Genomic DNA, 16,042 nt, shown 5'->3' with positions numbered 1-16,042 from the left:
GGGGAGGCGCGGGCCGGGCGGCGGGCGGCGGGCGGCGGCGGGCGGGCGGGCGGCCGGCGCAGGGGCCGGGCCGGTGGGCGCGCCCCGAGGGAAAGCCGGACGCCGCACGGCCCGCCCGAGGCTCCGCGGCCTGGGCGGCCGCCGCCGCCCCCTCCCGCTGCCGGCTCCCAGCTCCCCGGCTCGGCTCGCGGAGGCGGCGAGCGCCGCGCGGGCCGCGGGGCGGGGGACCCGGGAGCCGGGCGCCGGCCGGGCGCGAGGGGGCGGCCGCGGCGCCCCAGCCCGAGGCCTGGCGCAGAGCAGCGGGAGGCGGCACAGGCCGCGGCGGGGCCTGCAGCGGCCACCAGCCCCGCGAGGCGGCGGGGCGGGCCCCGGAGCGGCTCGGCCTCGGGCTCAACGCCCGGGGGCGGCCGGGGGCGGCCCCTCGGCTACTTACCGGGGGCGGAGAACGCCGGGTTCCCGGGGCCCCGGGCCGGACCGCGGAGATGCCCCAAACTGACACGGCCGCCATCTTGGAGACAGTGAGCTCCGGCCGGGGGGAGGGGAGGCGAGGCGGCGGAACAGCCGCGGGGGGAGGGGAAACGTCGCGAGGGAACGGCTGCCGGGGGGAGGGCGCGGGAACAGCCCGGGAGGGAGGCGAGGGGGAGAGGGAGGGAGGGGCCGCACGGGAGGGGGGCGGCCGAGGAGCGGGAAGATCTGGGCCGTGAGCCGGGAAGGGCCGGAGGGCGGGGCGGGGCAGAAGGGAAGAGCCAGCCTGGCCGGTCACGTGGGGCCGGTACAAAAGGCCAAAGCCAAAGTGGGAGGAGGACTGGAGGGGTTGGAGGCCTGCGGCCGGGGGCTCCAGCTCGCCCTTGTTGCGAGGTTCGGCCGGGCGGATACCCGGGCGAAGAAGCTGCTGTCTCCCCATTACACAGCTGGGGAAGCTGAGGGCAGCGCCCGGGTGGGGAGGCTTCAGTGCGGCGCGGAAATCCGGTAGGATCTGAACTCTGATGGCGCCCGTGTTTACAGCCACCGAGCCTCCCTCCGCAGCGCGATGTCCGCGCCCCGCTCCCCCCGCGCCTCCCGGAGCCTGAGGTCTGGAGCTGGGCGGAGGGCGGGGAAGGGCCGCCTGCCCTCACTGTTCCTTCCCGTCTCTCCTTCTCCTCACACGCCTCAGCCCTTTGCAGGAAAAAGAGCAGGTGCGATGAGAGGGGAGAAGGACAGAAAGTTGGACACCTCATGGGGCCCTCTCGTCAGAATGACCTCATTCCCACTCCGAGAGACTTGTTGGACTTTTTGTTGAGCCATTTTTGTGAAGAACCACGTAGGCTCGGTGCTGAGACTCGCACAAGGTCACACAGCTGTTGGGTGGCACACATCTGAGTTTGGAGCCTCGAAGTGTCTCATTCCGTCGCCTGTCTTCTGCTGCTGCCCTTCGCAGAGTTGCTCTTGTCAGAATTTATGGCTGAACTGCGAACGGGCACCTTTCATGGCCTGTCTGTCCAATACTGGCTGCATGGATGTTTCTTTGTCTTTCATTTAGTTGAAACTCCTGAGGCAGAGATTGAGCCTTACTTTTTATTTCCCTGCCTTCACTGGAAGGGCAGTAAATGACATGCAAAATGCGTGAGGACTTCGTGTGGAAGCGTTTTCCTGCCACTGGTACTTTTTATCGGCCTTGTGCCCCCCTGCTAGGCGGTCCTCCCCAGCACCTCCTCCTTTTATCTCAGCCCTAACTTTTAAAGTCCATCCCCTCACTCACTACCTTAACTTTCGCGTTTACTTCCTTTTATGAACTTCTCTAGGTGACCGTTTGCACTCTTCGCGGGGCTCTTGCTGTGTGGCCCTTCTGTACCTTTGATGAATGCATTCCCAGATATGTTCTCTTCTAGGATGCCTCTTTGCATCGCCAGTGGCACCGTGTTTGTACAAGCAGTACAGACTCCAAAAAAATGTTACTGGTGGGTGAACATTATTTCAGCCCGCTAAGAAAGAGGTGGGAGTGAGGGGTTTCCTGGTGGCTGAGCGAGTTAAAGACCTGGCATTGTCACGGCTGTGTCTCAGTTTCAATCTCTGACCCAGGAACTTGCACATGCCAAGGGCACAACTAAAAAAGAGAAAGATAGGATTTCCATCCCCAAATCAAGCCTGCCTTGTTTATGCCTCAACCTATACTTTCCTATCTCCATAGTTTTTCTCCGCTGTAATCCTTAGCCTATACCATAGACTGTCTAGATCACTCAATAACATAAAAACAATATTTTTCAATTTGATGTCTTAGCAGTGGCAACGATAACAGGTGTGGTGTGATAAGATTTACTGAATCACCCTTCATCACCTACTGTCAAGCCACATTCCTACATTAGGACGGAAATTTAGGGATAGAAAAATATGAAGGATATTTTCCGTCCTAGATGGATTAGACTCGGGTAAAATGAAAAATATTTGTAAATATTTGCAATACAGCAAGAGGAGTTGGGGAAATGATCTTTTAGAAGAATAAATTAAGGTTTTTATTTCCCAGAGAGGACAAATAAAGTCATATTAATAGAAAGAAAAGTTATTCACGTGACTAGCATGCGGTCTTCAGAAGAAAAATAATACAGAGATGCGTTGTGTTTGTTTTTGGATAATTCAAAAGAAAACTAGCCTGAGCCACTCCTGTGAAAAGACTAAACTGGAGTTTAATCCCACAGTGGCAAGAATTTAAAACAATTTGCAACAACAAAGCACAGTTTAGCTTTTCAAACTGCTTCCATTGAGAGTCTTTGCTTTATATTTGCATAACTTAATGACACATTCTGGCGGTCTTCTTAAAATAAAAGGTTTGCAGAAAGACAGATTAAGGTAGTGAAAGGGCAGCATTTCTGGGCTCCAGTTTACTCAGAATTCAGCCCTACAGGGCTAGCAGCTCAAAGTTCTTCCCCCTTCCATAGTTAGCTTTAGGAATCCCTGCCTTTTCAGTTCTATCTGTTAACTACATTTTATGCAGAGTCCAGTCAAGCCTGAAATTGGAAGGTTGCTCTATCCCTGTTTCAACAGGAAAAATTTTTAGTCCATTTACATTTAGTATAATTAATGCTGTGTTTAGATTTTTACCTGCCATCTTACTATTATTTTCTTTGCCCATTTACTTTATATCCCTAATTCTCTTGTTTGCCTTCGTTTGATTTAAGTATACCGTTTACCTCCTTTATTAGCTTATTAATTTTACACTTTTAAGAAGTCTTAGGGATTACAATAGTCCCAATTGATTTATTACACTCCATTTTAAATGATTACTTTCAACACTTCCCCCCAAATACTAAGACTTTAGGATAGTATTGTGTCTCCACATAACCCCTTCCCCTTTTGTGTTTATTGGTTGTCTTGTATTTTAATTGTACGTATATTTTTAAAGCACATGGGATTTTATTGGGAGGGATAAACTAGGGATTTGGGATTAGCATATGCACACTGAGGTATGTGGAATGATTGGCCAACCAGGACCTGCTATATGGGACAGAGAACTCTACCCAGTATTCTGTGATAATCTGAGTGGGAAAAGAGTCTGCAAGAGAGAATGGATTTGTGTCGTACAGCAGAAATAATCACACCTTGTAAATTAACTATACTTCGATAAAACTTTTTTAAAAGATGTTATCATTGTACAGTCAATATTCATTATATGTTCCTTTATGTTCCTCTTTCTTCCAATATGTATTTGTATGCTTATGAGTGGAATTTTTTCTCTCTGTTTGAATAATTCCTTTGTTCCAAGCAAGTCTGCTGGTAACAAGTTCTCTCCATTTTTGTTTGCCTGTAAACTTCATTTTATCCTTCATATTTTTGCTGGGTATACCAGTCTAGTTTAGCAAGTTTTTCCCAGCACTTTTTAGATGTCCTCTGGTTTCATCATTCCTTTGTTATTTCTTGGGAAAGTAATGTCTTTTTTCCTCTGGCTCCTTTTAGTTTTTGTTGTTTGTTTGGGGGGGTTAGTTTTCAACCGTTTTCCTGCTTTGTGTCTGCATATGATTATCTTTGTGTTCATCCCATTTGGGTTCATGGGTGGGATGAGTGCCACTCATATAGTTCTTTGAACTGGTAGCTTGATGTCTTTTCTCCATTTTAGATAAATCTTGATCACTATCTCTTCTTATCTTTCTTTTCCTTTTAAGACTTCAATTATAACTATGTCAGAATTTTTCATAGTTTATCATCTATATTTCCTATATTTTGCCTCTTTGTGCATGAGTCTTTATAGTTTCTACTCACTATTTAAATCTTATCTTAAATCTGTTCAGTTCTTAATATTGATCATTGTATTTCCAAGCTCTAGGATGTTCATGGGATTTAAAAAAAAATGAATTTAGGAGTGTCCCTTGTGGATCAGTGGGCTAAGAACCCAACATAGTCTCCAAGAGAATGTGAGTATGATCCCTGGCCTTGCTGAGTGGGTTAAGGATTCTGCCTTGCTGCAAGCTTATGTGTAGGTTGCAGATGCAGCTCATATCCTGTGTTGCTGTGGCTGTTGGTGTAGGCCAACAAGTGCAGCTCTGATTTTGCCCCTAGCCTGAGAACTTCCATATCCCACAGGTGCAGCTGTAAGAAAAAATTTTTTTCATAAAATTTAGGAGTTCCCATTGTGGCTCAGCAGTAATAAACCTGACTAATATCCATGAGGACACGGGTTCTATCCCTGGCCCTGATCAGTGGGTTGGGGATCCAGAGTTGCTGTGAGCTGCACTCTAGGTCACAGATGCGGCTCAGATCCTGCTTTGCTGTGGCTGTGGCATAGGCTGGCAGATGCAGCTCTAATTTGACCCCTAGCCTGGGAACTTCTATATGGTGTGGATATGGCCTTAAAAAATAATAATAAAATTTAACTCATTTGGAGAGATATTCCATCTTTTTATTTTTCTCCACATTTGCCAGTACATTCTTGAGCTAGTCCTAGCTTTTTTTTTTTTTGCTTTTTTTTTTTTTTTTTTTTGCTTTTTAGGGGCACACCTGCAGCATATGGAAGTTCCTAGGCTAGGGAATCAAACTGCAACTGCAGCTGCTGGCCTACACCACAGCCACAGCAACACCAGCATCTGAGCTGTGTCTACGACCTTCACAGCAACACCAGATCTTTAACCCACTGAGCGAGGCCAGGGATTGAATCTGTATCCTCATGGATACTAGTCTGGCTTGTTGCTGCTGAATCACAATGGGAACTTCCAGTCCTAGCTATTTTAAATGTCTTTCTGATCATTACAATAGCTAGAGCTTCTGTGGGTCTATTTCTATTGCATTTTCTTTCCATTGGTTTTGGTTTTGTTTGTGTGTTTGTTAACCAGCTCTTGACCTGCCTGGCAATTTTTAATAGAGTGCCACATGTTAAGTATGAAAATTGTAGAGGCACTGCTTAATATTATCTTCATCCAGAGAGGGCTCCACCTGTCCTTTCCAAAGCATCTAGGAGAACTCTGCACCATAACCAACCAGAGAATAGTTTAACTTGAGGTTAGGTTTTGGCAAGACCTGGTCGACTCCTTTTTTGCTGCTGCTCCTACAGCATGGCCCTCTAGGGGTTACAATTGAGAGTCTGTGTTCCCTGGGGCCTTGACCCCAGTGGACACTGAAATCTATTTCCTCAGAACTGTGAGACTGCAAAAAAAAACTCTACTCTGCTCTCCCAGGACTTACCCTTCTGTCTTGGGCATCTTCAGAATCTGGCAAGTGGCTTGGCAGAGATTTAGGCTCAGTTATTCACCTTACCCTTCTCAGGAGGAATCTGGCCTCTTTGGTCTTTAAGTTTTGTCCCTCCAACCTTGCTTACCTGCCAAAATCCCCACTGGTCTCTTAGCCTCTCAGGGCATCCTTTATGGCTCTATTCCAAAACTCAGACTCTGGCCTTATGCCCAGAATTTTCCTGAGGGACAAAGGTGCTGGAGAATGTCATCCCACCTCTCCGTGTAGTCTCCCCTTTTCTGAGGTGGTGTCCTTTTAAGTCCTGGCTGCCTCAGCTACTCGCTGATGCCTTCAAATAGATGTTTAATATTGTAGCTGCATGCGTAATTGTACCCTATCACACAGAGTTAGACCAGGAAAAGTTTTAAAAAGTTCTGTCCTTTCTTATGTTTAGAAAATGTGTGAACAAAGCTTTGCCAAAGAGATAGGGTCTAGGAGTTCCCGTCATGGCTCAGTGGTTAACAAATCCAACTAGGAGCCATGAGGTTGTGGGTTCCATCCCTGGCCTTGCTCAGTGGATTAAGGATCCGGTGTTGCCATGAGCTCTGGTGTAGGTTGCAGACGCAGCTCGGATCCTGTGTTGCTGTGGCTCTGGCGTAGGCCAGCGGCTACAGCTCCGATTAGACCCCTAGCCTGGGAACCTCCATATGCTACATGAGCAGCCCAAGAAATGGCAAAAAGACCCAAAAAAAAAAAAAAAAGAGAGAGAGAGAGAGATAGGGTCCAACACAGCCTGTGTATCAGAATCACCTGAGTCCATTTTAGTAAGATTCCAGGATTCCACACCAAACCTACTAAATCTGAGCTTTGAGAATGAGATGAACTTGGCTCTGTGGTTTAAAAAACTCCCCAGGTAAGACCTTCTGCTGTGACCATGACTGAGTCATGGGAACTGGATTTATTCTCCCCTCTGGAAAACTTGACAACTGGAAATTGTAACAGCTTTTGGATGCTACATTAGATAGTGTAGGACAGTGATGACTGAACCAAGAGAAGTGAACAATTTGAACAAACTAATGACCCCAGCCTACGGCTTTGAGACAGATTCCAGGACTCAAGACAGAGTCCAGAAATACTGTAGAGTTGAGGAGGCAAGTATAAGATGAAGGAAACCAAGGTAGCTAGCATTTGCAAGACAGAGAATCAGAAAGGGCAAAGGGCTCATATGTAGAACCCCAGCTATTTCCAAGCGGCCCTCATATGTTAATTTGCATATGTTGGAGAAGAAAAATCAGGGGAAAGAACCAAAAAAGTGTATACAGGAGTTTCCTGGTGGCCTAGGATTCAGCATTGTCACTGCTGTGGTTCTGGTTCAATCCCTGGCCCAAGGAATTTCCACATGCCGTGGGTGTCCCCCCACCAAAACAAAAAAGTATAAATAAAACAAATCCCAGGAGTTCCTGTTGTGGCTCAGCAGTAATTAACCGAACTAGTATCCAGGAGGATGCAGGTTCGATCCCTGGCTTTGTTCAGGGGTTAAAGTATCCAGCGTTGCCTCGAGCTGTGGTGTGGGTCTCAGATGGGACTCAGATCCTGCATTGCTGTGGCTGTGGTGTAGGCCGGCAGCTGCAGCTCCAATTTGACCCCTAGCCTGGGAACTTCCATATGCTATGGGTGTGGCCCTAAAAAGACAAAACAAAAAACAAAAACAAACAAACAAAACAAACCCACAGATTCAAGGAGTTTGATGAACACCCAGTAGACTAAACAAAATCATAACCACCCAAAAACATATTATAGTAAAATTACTGAAAACCAATGTTAAAGAGAAAAATTTAACAGTTGCCAAAGAAAAAAGACATTTTTATATATAAAACAACAAACATAAGAATTACATTAGACTTCTCATTAGAAACTATACAGGCAAGAAGAAAATGGAAAACAAAACTTTAGATTAAGAAATCTATTCAGCAAAAAAATGTCTTTTGGAAATGAGGGCCAAATAACAAGTTTTTCAGACACATGAAGAAAAATCTACAATGGTTTATCACCAGATGACCTGAACTGCCAGAAATGTTGAAAGCATTTCTTTAGTAAGAAGATGATATATCCTTTATTAGATGGAAATTTGGATTTGTAGAAAGATATTAAGAGTCCTGGAAGTGAGGATTTCCTGATGTGGTGCAGCAGGTTAAGGATCCAGCTTTGTCTCTGCAGTGACATGCTTTCAATCCCCAGCCCAGTGTACGTTGCAGCTGCAGCTCAGATGTGATCCCTGGCCCAGGAACTTCCATATGCCGCAGATGTGGCCAAAAAAGAAAAGAAAAAGTGCCGGAAGTGAGAAATGTGTAGATGAATACAATTTTTGTTGTTTTTTTTTTTGTTTGTTTTAGGGCATATGGAACTTCCCAGTTCCCCTCATGGCTCAGCAGTTAGCAAACTTGACTAGTACCATGAGACATGGGTTCGATCCCTGGCCTTGCTAAGTGGATTAAGGATCTGGCATTGCCACGAGCCTTGGTGTAGGTTGTCACATCCCAAGTTGCTGTGACTGTGGTATAGGCCAGGGACTTCACCTATGATTGGACCCCTAGCCTGGGAACCTCCATATGCCAGGTGCAGCCCTGAAAAGACAAAAAAAAAGACAAAAAGTAGTATCGTGACTCAGTGGAAATGAATCTGACTAGCATCTATGAGGATGCAGGTTCAATCCCTGGCCTCGCTCAGTGGGTTAAGGATCCAGTGTTGCCATGAGCTGCAGTGAAGGTCATAGACACAGCTCAGATACTGGTGTTGCTGTGGCTGTGGTGTAGGCTGGCAGCTGCAGGTCTGATTCGACCCCTAGCCTGGGAACTTCTGTTTTTATTTTCAGGGCTGCACCTGTGGCATATGGAGCTTCCCAGGCTAGGGGTCAAATTGGAGCTATAGCCGCTGACCTACTCCACAGCCACAGCAACGCAGGATATGAACCTTGCCTGTGACCTACACCACAGCTCAGGACTGTTAGGTTTGCCGAGGGAGGAATGGACAAGGCCAAGTTGGTAAAGCAAGAGAGAGGTATTAAGGCATCAGAGGGGCACGGGCTGAGCTCCAGATGGCACCAGCCCTGACTGTGAGGAGGGCGAGGCTTATAAAGGCTCTGTGGTGGGAATCTGTGGCTGGAGTTCATGGCGGAACTTGTGGCAGGAACGACGAAGTAGGAGGAGGGGAAAGTCAAAGTTAAGTGGGGAGGGGTAGGTGGTGGAGTCCCGTGACAGGGGGCAGTTAATCCTTGTAGGTGGTTAATCTATGCTCTACATTCCGAGAAAGGGTGCAGATCTTGTGCTGGGCTGTACCCATGTCCACAGCGGGTCTCCAAGGTGAACAGTCACATTCAAGGGAGGGGGTTGGGTCTTTCTCCATCCTTCTGGGAACCTTCCAAGGACAATGCTGGATCTTGAACCCACTGAGCAAGGCCAGGGATCAAACCTGCATCCTCATGGTTACTAGTCAGGTTCGTTATCGCCGAGCCACAATGGGAACTCTGATAAGTATAATTAAAAAAAAAAAAAATAGGAGTTCCTGTTGTGGCTCAGTAGAAATGAATCTGATTAGCATCCATAAGGACACAAGTTCGATCCCTGGCCTCGCTCAGTGGGTTAAGGATCCAGTGTTGCCATGAGCTGTAGTGTAGGTCACAGATGTGGCTCGGGTCTGGTGTTGCTATGGCTGTGGTGTAGGCCGAAGGCTACAGCTCCAATTGACTCCTAGCCTAGGAATCTCCATATGCAGCAGGTGCGGCTCTAAAAAAAAAAAGACAAAATAAATAAAAAGTTTTTTAAAAAATTAATCTCCTTATGAGATGATGAATTTTTTAAAGGCAAATTAATAACAATGCATGTGGAGTTTAAAACCTTTATAGAAGTCAAGTGGATGATGGGGTTGTCTGGGGAAATGGGAGTAGCTATTGCAAGGTTTTATACTGCATGCTCTTTGAAGGTAGATGGTGCTAAGCTAAAGAAGTATATTATAGGAGTTCCCGCTCTAGCGCAGCGGAAACGAATCTGACTAGGAACCATGAGGTTGAGGGTTCGATCCCTGGCCTTGCTCAGTGGGTTAAGGATCCAGCGTTGCCATGAGTTGTGGTATAGTTCAGACATGGCTCGGATCCTGCGTGGCTGTAGCTCCGATTAGATCCCTAGCCTGGAAACCTCCATATGCCGCAGATGCTGCCATAAAGAAAAACAAAACAAACAAACAAACAAACATATATAGAAAACTCTAGGGCAACCACTAAAAGGAATAATGATAATAAATTGAGATATAGCCAATAGGCCAATACTAGAAATAAAATGGAGTCACGAAATTACTTTAGAAGAGAGGAAAGGAAGAAAAACAGAACAAAGAACAGATGAGACAAACAGAAAACTATTGCAAAATGACAGATTTAAGGAATTCCTGTTATGGGTTAAGAACACAACGAGTAACTCATGAGGACTTGAGTTCAATCCCTGGCCTTGTTCAGTGGGTTAAGGATCTGGTGTTGCCGTGAGCTGGGTGTAGGTTGCAGATATGGCTCATATCTGGCGTTGCTGTGGCTGTGGTGTAGGTCAGCAGCTGCAGCTCCAATTCAACTCCTACCCTGGGAACTTCCTAATGCTGGGGGTGTGGCAAAAAAAAAAAGACAAAAAGATGAAGTAAAATTCTTGCGGGGACACCCACCTGCGGCTGGGTTGGGACAGCAGCCTCAAGGGAAGAGGAGATGCCCAGCTTGGGTTCCAGAGGTGCTGATCCCTGGTGGGCAGGAGGCGTAACCTGGTGGCCCTGTGCCTCATCTTCTGGGAGGGTCTGCTCTCACCCATACTTATCACTACTCTGAAGAGATTGTGGTGTTAAGTAGGGAATAAATACCCCAGTGACAAGTTGAGATCAACACCATGGAGAAAAGCAAAGTGTTCTCCCTGCACTTTGTACTAGGGACCAGCATTTTCCTTTTTCGATAAGCCCTGTAAATCATGGAGCTGGCCTGCCTGCTCCTTCTGCTTCCTAAAGTCACTTGATGGTGCCACCACTCCTGTCACCCAAGCCAGAAATCCAGGAATTGTCCCTGATTTTTCCCTCTCTCCTATCCCCCCAAAGAACTCTATAGTTTATTTTCTAGGTAGTTCCAGCATCTTCATTCCCTAATGCCTCTGACTTTGAGCAGATAAGTAAAAGAAATTTGGAACAATCCTGGTTTTGATCAAGCCACCTCTGATACTTTTCCCTTATCAGACAAAACAACAAGAAGCAACAGCTCATGCTTACTTCATCTGTTGGGGAGTCTGTGCTTGTGGTAATGACATGGAAGAGGTGACGGTGGCGGGTAGGGCCTAAGAACCCTAACAAACGTCTAAAAGACCAACAGTGACCCAGGCACCCAGAACCTAAAGATTTAGCTGAGACATCAGGAAAGAAAGAAAAAGGGAAGAAGGAAAGAAAGAAGGAAGGAAAGAGAAAGAAAGAGGAAAAAGAAAGAAGGAAGGAAGAAAGAAAGAGAGAAAGAGAAAAAGAGTGAAAGAAATAAGCCAACCAAGGAGTTCCTGTCTTGTGGCTCAGTGGTTAACGAAACTGACTAGGAACCATGAGGTTGTGGGTTTGATCCCTGCCCTTGCTCAGTGGGTTAAAGATCCGGCATTGCCGTGAGCTGTGGTGTAGGTTGCAGACGCAGCTCGGATCTGGCGTTGCCGTGGCTCTGGTGTAGGCCAGCAGCTGTAGCTCTGATTCAGCCCCTAGCCTGGGAATCTCCATATACCGCAGGTGCGGCCCTAAAAAGACAAAAAAGAAAAAGAAATAAGCCAACCAAAGGACACCAGTCATTTTTAACTGACATATAATTTCATAGAACAATTGTGATATTTTTTAAGACAAATATTTATTAAAGTTAATATGTTTCCAAGCTTCCCGTCTCCTACTGCAGGGGCCACACAACCTGTCTAGGGCAGGATAGGTTTTCAGAGTAGGGAAAGGTCAGGTGGTTACTGTGAATACTTACTCGTAGGTGTTGAAAGCATCCTCTGATGGGCCAGTTGGCCAGGGGCTCATGGGTGTGTGTCAGTCTGGCATAAAGGCGCTGGATGCACTCAGGGTGCTCTTCCCAGGACATCACCTTCTCCACATCACCTGCTTCGTCTAACGCTACTCATCCCGTACAAGTGAAAGTCTAGCTCCATTTAAATTTTATTTAGCAAACACTTAAATAGCATTACTCTGTGTAAGCACCATTTAACTGCTTAAAACATATTAATTACCTCAGTCTGAACAGCATCCTGGTGACATAAAGACTGTTACTCATCACTAACTTAAAGATGAAGTTAACCAACTTTCCCAAGGACACATGGCCAGGATTTGAGTCCAGACACCTGCTCTAGACCAGAGTCTGTGCTCTTGACCCTTTGCCCTACCCCCTCCATTCAGCCCATAGTAAATTCTTGGCTTTTTTGTTTATATTTTAAAATGGCAGAGTTCCCATTGTGGCTCAGTGGTAGCAAAGCCTACTCGTAACCCTGAGTATGCGGGTTCGATCCCTGGCTTCACTCAGTGGATTAAGGATCCAGTGTTGCCACGAGCTGTCACAATGTGGCTTAGATCCCACGTTGCTGTGGCTGTGGTGTAGGCTGGCAGCTGCAGCTCCAATTTGACCCCTAGCCTGGGAACTTCCATATGCCACAGGTATGGCCGTAAAAAGCAAAAAAAGAATATATGACTGAGTCACTTTGCTGTACAGCAGAAATTGGCACAACATTGTAAATCAACTATAATAAAAAACAAAAAAAAGTCTTCAGACTGCTAAATGGGCTGATTACCTCCTGGTCTCAGAATAGCCTCTGGTCGACAACCACTGCTCTAGTTTATGGCCATTTTAGCTGAGTCAGGAGTTTAGGAAGCTGCTGCCACATTGTTATTTCCAGGCTCCAGCCACCTTAGCTGTGGTCTGCGGGTCAGCAACACTACTGAATAGTCAGCCCACCTACTGCCATCCAGACCAGCAAGCCAACGGCTTGGGCCCCTCTTGCCACTTAATTAGTTTCACATTTATTTCTATTTTATTTTTATTTTTATTTTTTTTAGGGCTGCAGATGCAGCATATAGAAGTTCCCAGGCTAGGGGTCGAATTGGAGCCCCAACTGCCAGCCTACACCACAGGCACAGCAACACCATATCCAAACCGAAGCTTCGACCTACATCACAGCACATAGCAGTGCCAGATCCTTGGCCCACTGAGCAAGGCCAGGGATCGAATCCTCATCCTCATGGATGCTGGATGGATTTGTTTCTGCTAAGCCGCAACAGGACCTCCCACATTCATTCCTTGCAGGAAGACATCTGTTTGGTGGAACCCAAACCATTACCAGACCCTAAGCTGCAAGGGAATCTGGGGGATGCTTGTTCATGCTTCCTGCTTTTGCAGGACAATAGGGCTCCCTAGAAGGAGGTTGAAATAAGGATGGAAGGACTGTCCACCATATCTGCCTCAGCATGTAAACTTTTTGTTCTTGCCCAATGAACCAGGCCAAATGTGAATGTTAATCCACTTGAATGCAAGTGTTTCATAGTCATGTCATCATTGGGAAGATAAATTCTGGCGCATGATATTTTATCCCTCATTTTCATAATCAGTCATCCAAACATTAACAATACCAGCCTGCAATTTCATTGTACATGTCTAAATGTACATCTTGTCTTCCTGAGAAGCTGCAAGTTCTTTACAGGTAAGACTGGGTGCTGCCCAAATACTTGAGCCTAGTTATAGGCATATTGTGGGTGTTCAGTAAGAATTAGTACACATTTGGGAGTTCCTTTTGTGGTACAGTGGAAATGAATCCAGTTAGTATCAATGAAGATGTAGATTTGATCCCTGGCCTCGGTCAGTGGGTTGGGGATCCCTCGTTGCCATGAGCTGTGGTGTAGGCTGCAGACTCACCTTGGATCCCGAGTTGACGTGGCTGTGGTATAGGCTGGCAGCTGTAGCTCCAATTCGACCCCTAGCCTGAGAACCTCCATATGCCACAGCTATGGCCCTAAAGAGCAAAATAAATAAATAAGTAAATACATAAGAATTCGTACATATTTTTTAGCTGTCCCCACGGCACATGGAAGTTCCCAAGCCAGGAATCGAACCCATGTGACAGCTGTAATCAGAGCCACAGAAGTGACAATGCTGGGTCCTAAATCCCCCAAGCCACGAGCTCACTCACACATTTTTTAAAGTAAGTTTACTCTGATCATCAGAAATAGAGCAAGGAGTACTTTTAACCACTACTGTTTAGCCAGGAACTAAGAGGCCCTTCCCTATCTCTTAGGATAATTTCATAATCTTGTAACTTTGAAACATTAAGGAACCTTTAACATACCTATTGTTGGCATCCACTCTGAATTGAGAAATACATTGAGAGTTAAGAGCTCAAGATATTTATTTATTTATTTATTTATTTATTTATTTATTTATTTATTTTTACAGCAGCACCTGTGGCATATGGAAATTCCTGGGCCAGGTATTGAATCGGAGCTGCTGCTAAGGCCTACACCACAGCTCACAGCAACACCAGATCCTTAACCCACTTCCAGAGGCCGGGAAATATGAACCCTCGTCCTCATGGATACTAGTCAGGTTCATTACCACTGAGCCACGACAGGAACTCCAAGGGGACACTGCTTTTAATCATTGCTTGATGAGGAATATTTAAGAGTGAGGAGCTATTGTTTGCATAAATAAAAGTTCAGTATGTGTAAATTCCCAGGGCATTTTTCTTAGCACCCAACAGCAGGGGCGATCGGACACACACACACACACACACACACACCCTAAATGGACTCAGGAAAACCACGCAGGAAGAGATGGTCCCAAAAAGGTTAAAGGAACTGGGATTATTTAATGTTAAAATGCTTAAGGCAATAACCTCCCTCCCGTTCCAACACCTAAACAAATAAAGTACTATTGTAAAGAAAAGGTGGGGAGTTCCTGTTGTGGCGGAGTGGAAACAAATCCGACTAGTATCCATGAAGATTGGGGTTCAATCCCTGGCCTTACTCAGTGGGTCGAGGATCTCACATTGCCATGAGCTGTGGTGTAGGTCGAAGACACAGCTCGAATCCCACATTGTTGTAGTTGTGGCGTAGGCCCCCAGCTATTTCTCCGATTCAGCTCCTAGCCTGGGAACTTCCTTATGCCAAGGGTGTGGCCCAAAAAAGAAAAAAAGAAAATGCATATGTCTTGACCAAGAGACTGGATTTTTTTCTTCCAGTTTTATTGAGATACAGCTGACATACAGCAATGCATGCTTCACATGCACAGATCATGCTCTGATTGACATACATCATGAAGGGATTATCGCAATAGGTTTAGTGACCATCTGACATCTCACATAGATATGAAATTAAAGAAATGGAAAAAGATTTTTTTTCTGTGATGAGAATTTGAGGTTGGATTTTGACATAAATCTTCTTCAAATCTAATCACAAGTGTTTCCACGCTATCTCTTATGCAGCAGGACTTAAAAGATACTGCATTTAGGAGTTCCCGTCGTGGTGCAGTGGTTAACGAATCCAACTAGAAACCATGAGGTTGTGTGTTCCATCCCTGGCTTAAGGATTCGGCATTGCCATGAGCTGTGGTGTAGGTTGCAGACGCGGCTCGGATCCCGTGTGGCTGTGGCTGTGGCATAGGCCGGCGGCTATAGCTCCAATTTGACCCCTACCCTGGGAACCTCCATGTGCCGCAGGAGCAGCCCAAGAAATGGCAAAAAGGCAAAAAAAATTAAAAATAAAAATAAAAAAATAATAGTAAAGTGTTACAAATTAACTTATTGACAAAGCAGAAAAAGACTCATAGACATGCAGAACAGACTTGTGATTGCCAAGGGGGAAGGAGGAGGAGGGAAGGATGGGGAGTTTGGGGTCAGTAGAATGCAACCTGTTACATATAGCCTGGATAAGCAACAAGGTCCTACTGTAGAACACAGGGAACAATATTCAATATCCTATAGTAAACTACACTGGAAAAAGAACATGTATCTATGTATAACTGAGTCACTTTAGTGTACAGCAGAAACTAACACAACTTTGTAAATCATCAATACTTCAATAAAAAAGAAAAACAAAAACCAAACAAATGGTATTACAGATCCAGAGGCTTCACCTCACAAAACAGTGAAGACTGGGAGTTCCCGTTGTGGCGCAGTGGTTAACGAATCCAACTAGGAACCATGAGGTTGCGTGTTCCATCCCTGGCCTTGCTCAGTGGATTAAGGATCCAGCGTTGCCGTGAGCTGTGGTGTAGGTTGCAGACACGGCTCGGATCCCACGTTGCTGTGGCTGTGGTGCAGGCCGGCGGCTATAGCTCTGATTCAACCCCTAGCCTGGGAATCTCCATATGCCACAGGAGCAGCCCTAG

At 46.2% G+C, this 16,042-nt stretch overlaps 1 protein-coding gene and 1 long non-coding RNA gene across 5 annotated transcripts in view; one reads left to right on the top strand and one right to left on the bottom strand.

The window, feature by feature from the left end:
* The window catches only part of KAT6A (lysine acetyltransferase 6A), a 107,943-nt gene extending 107,373 nt beyond the window's left edge, over positions 1–570 (bottom strand). For 2 of the 4 annotated variants that reach the window (XM_047771797.1, XM_047771800.1), the window contains exon 1: positions 434–570. The gene's annotated coding sequence lies outside the window, so the exon portion shown is untranslated. The remainder of the gene's footprint in view (positions 1–433) is intronic. The other 2 variants (XM_047771798.1, XM_047771799.1) reach the window with 1 other exon arrangement.
* A 181-nt stretch (positions 571–751) lies between these two features.
* On the top strand, positions 752–1,497 carry LOC125122903 (uncharacterized). Its single transcript, XR_007133929.1, has 2 exons — positions 752–969; positions 1,154–1,497. It is a non-coding gene; the product is annotated as an uncharacterized LOC125122903 (long non-coding RNA).
* The last annotated feature ends 14,545 nt before the right edge of the window (positions 1,498–16,042 follow it).

The sequence above is a fragment of the Phacochoerus africanus genome, chromosome 3 (assembly GCF_016906955.1).
Source record: "Phacochoerus africanus isolate WHEZ1 chromosome 3, ROS_Pafr_v1, whole genome shotgun sequence".
NCBI classification, from domain to species: domain Eukaryota; kingdom Metazoa; phylum Chordata; class Mammalia; order Artiodactyla; family Suidae; genus Phacochoerus; species Phacochoerus africanus.
This window is presented reverse-complemented; position numbering and strand designations above follow the sequence as displayed.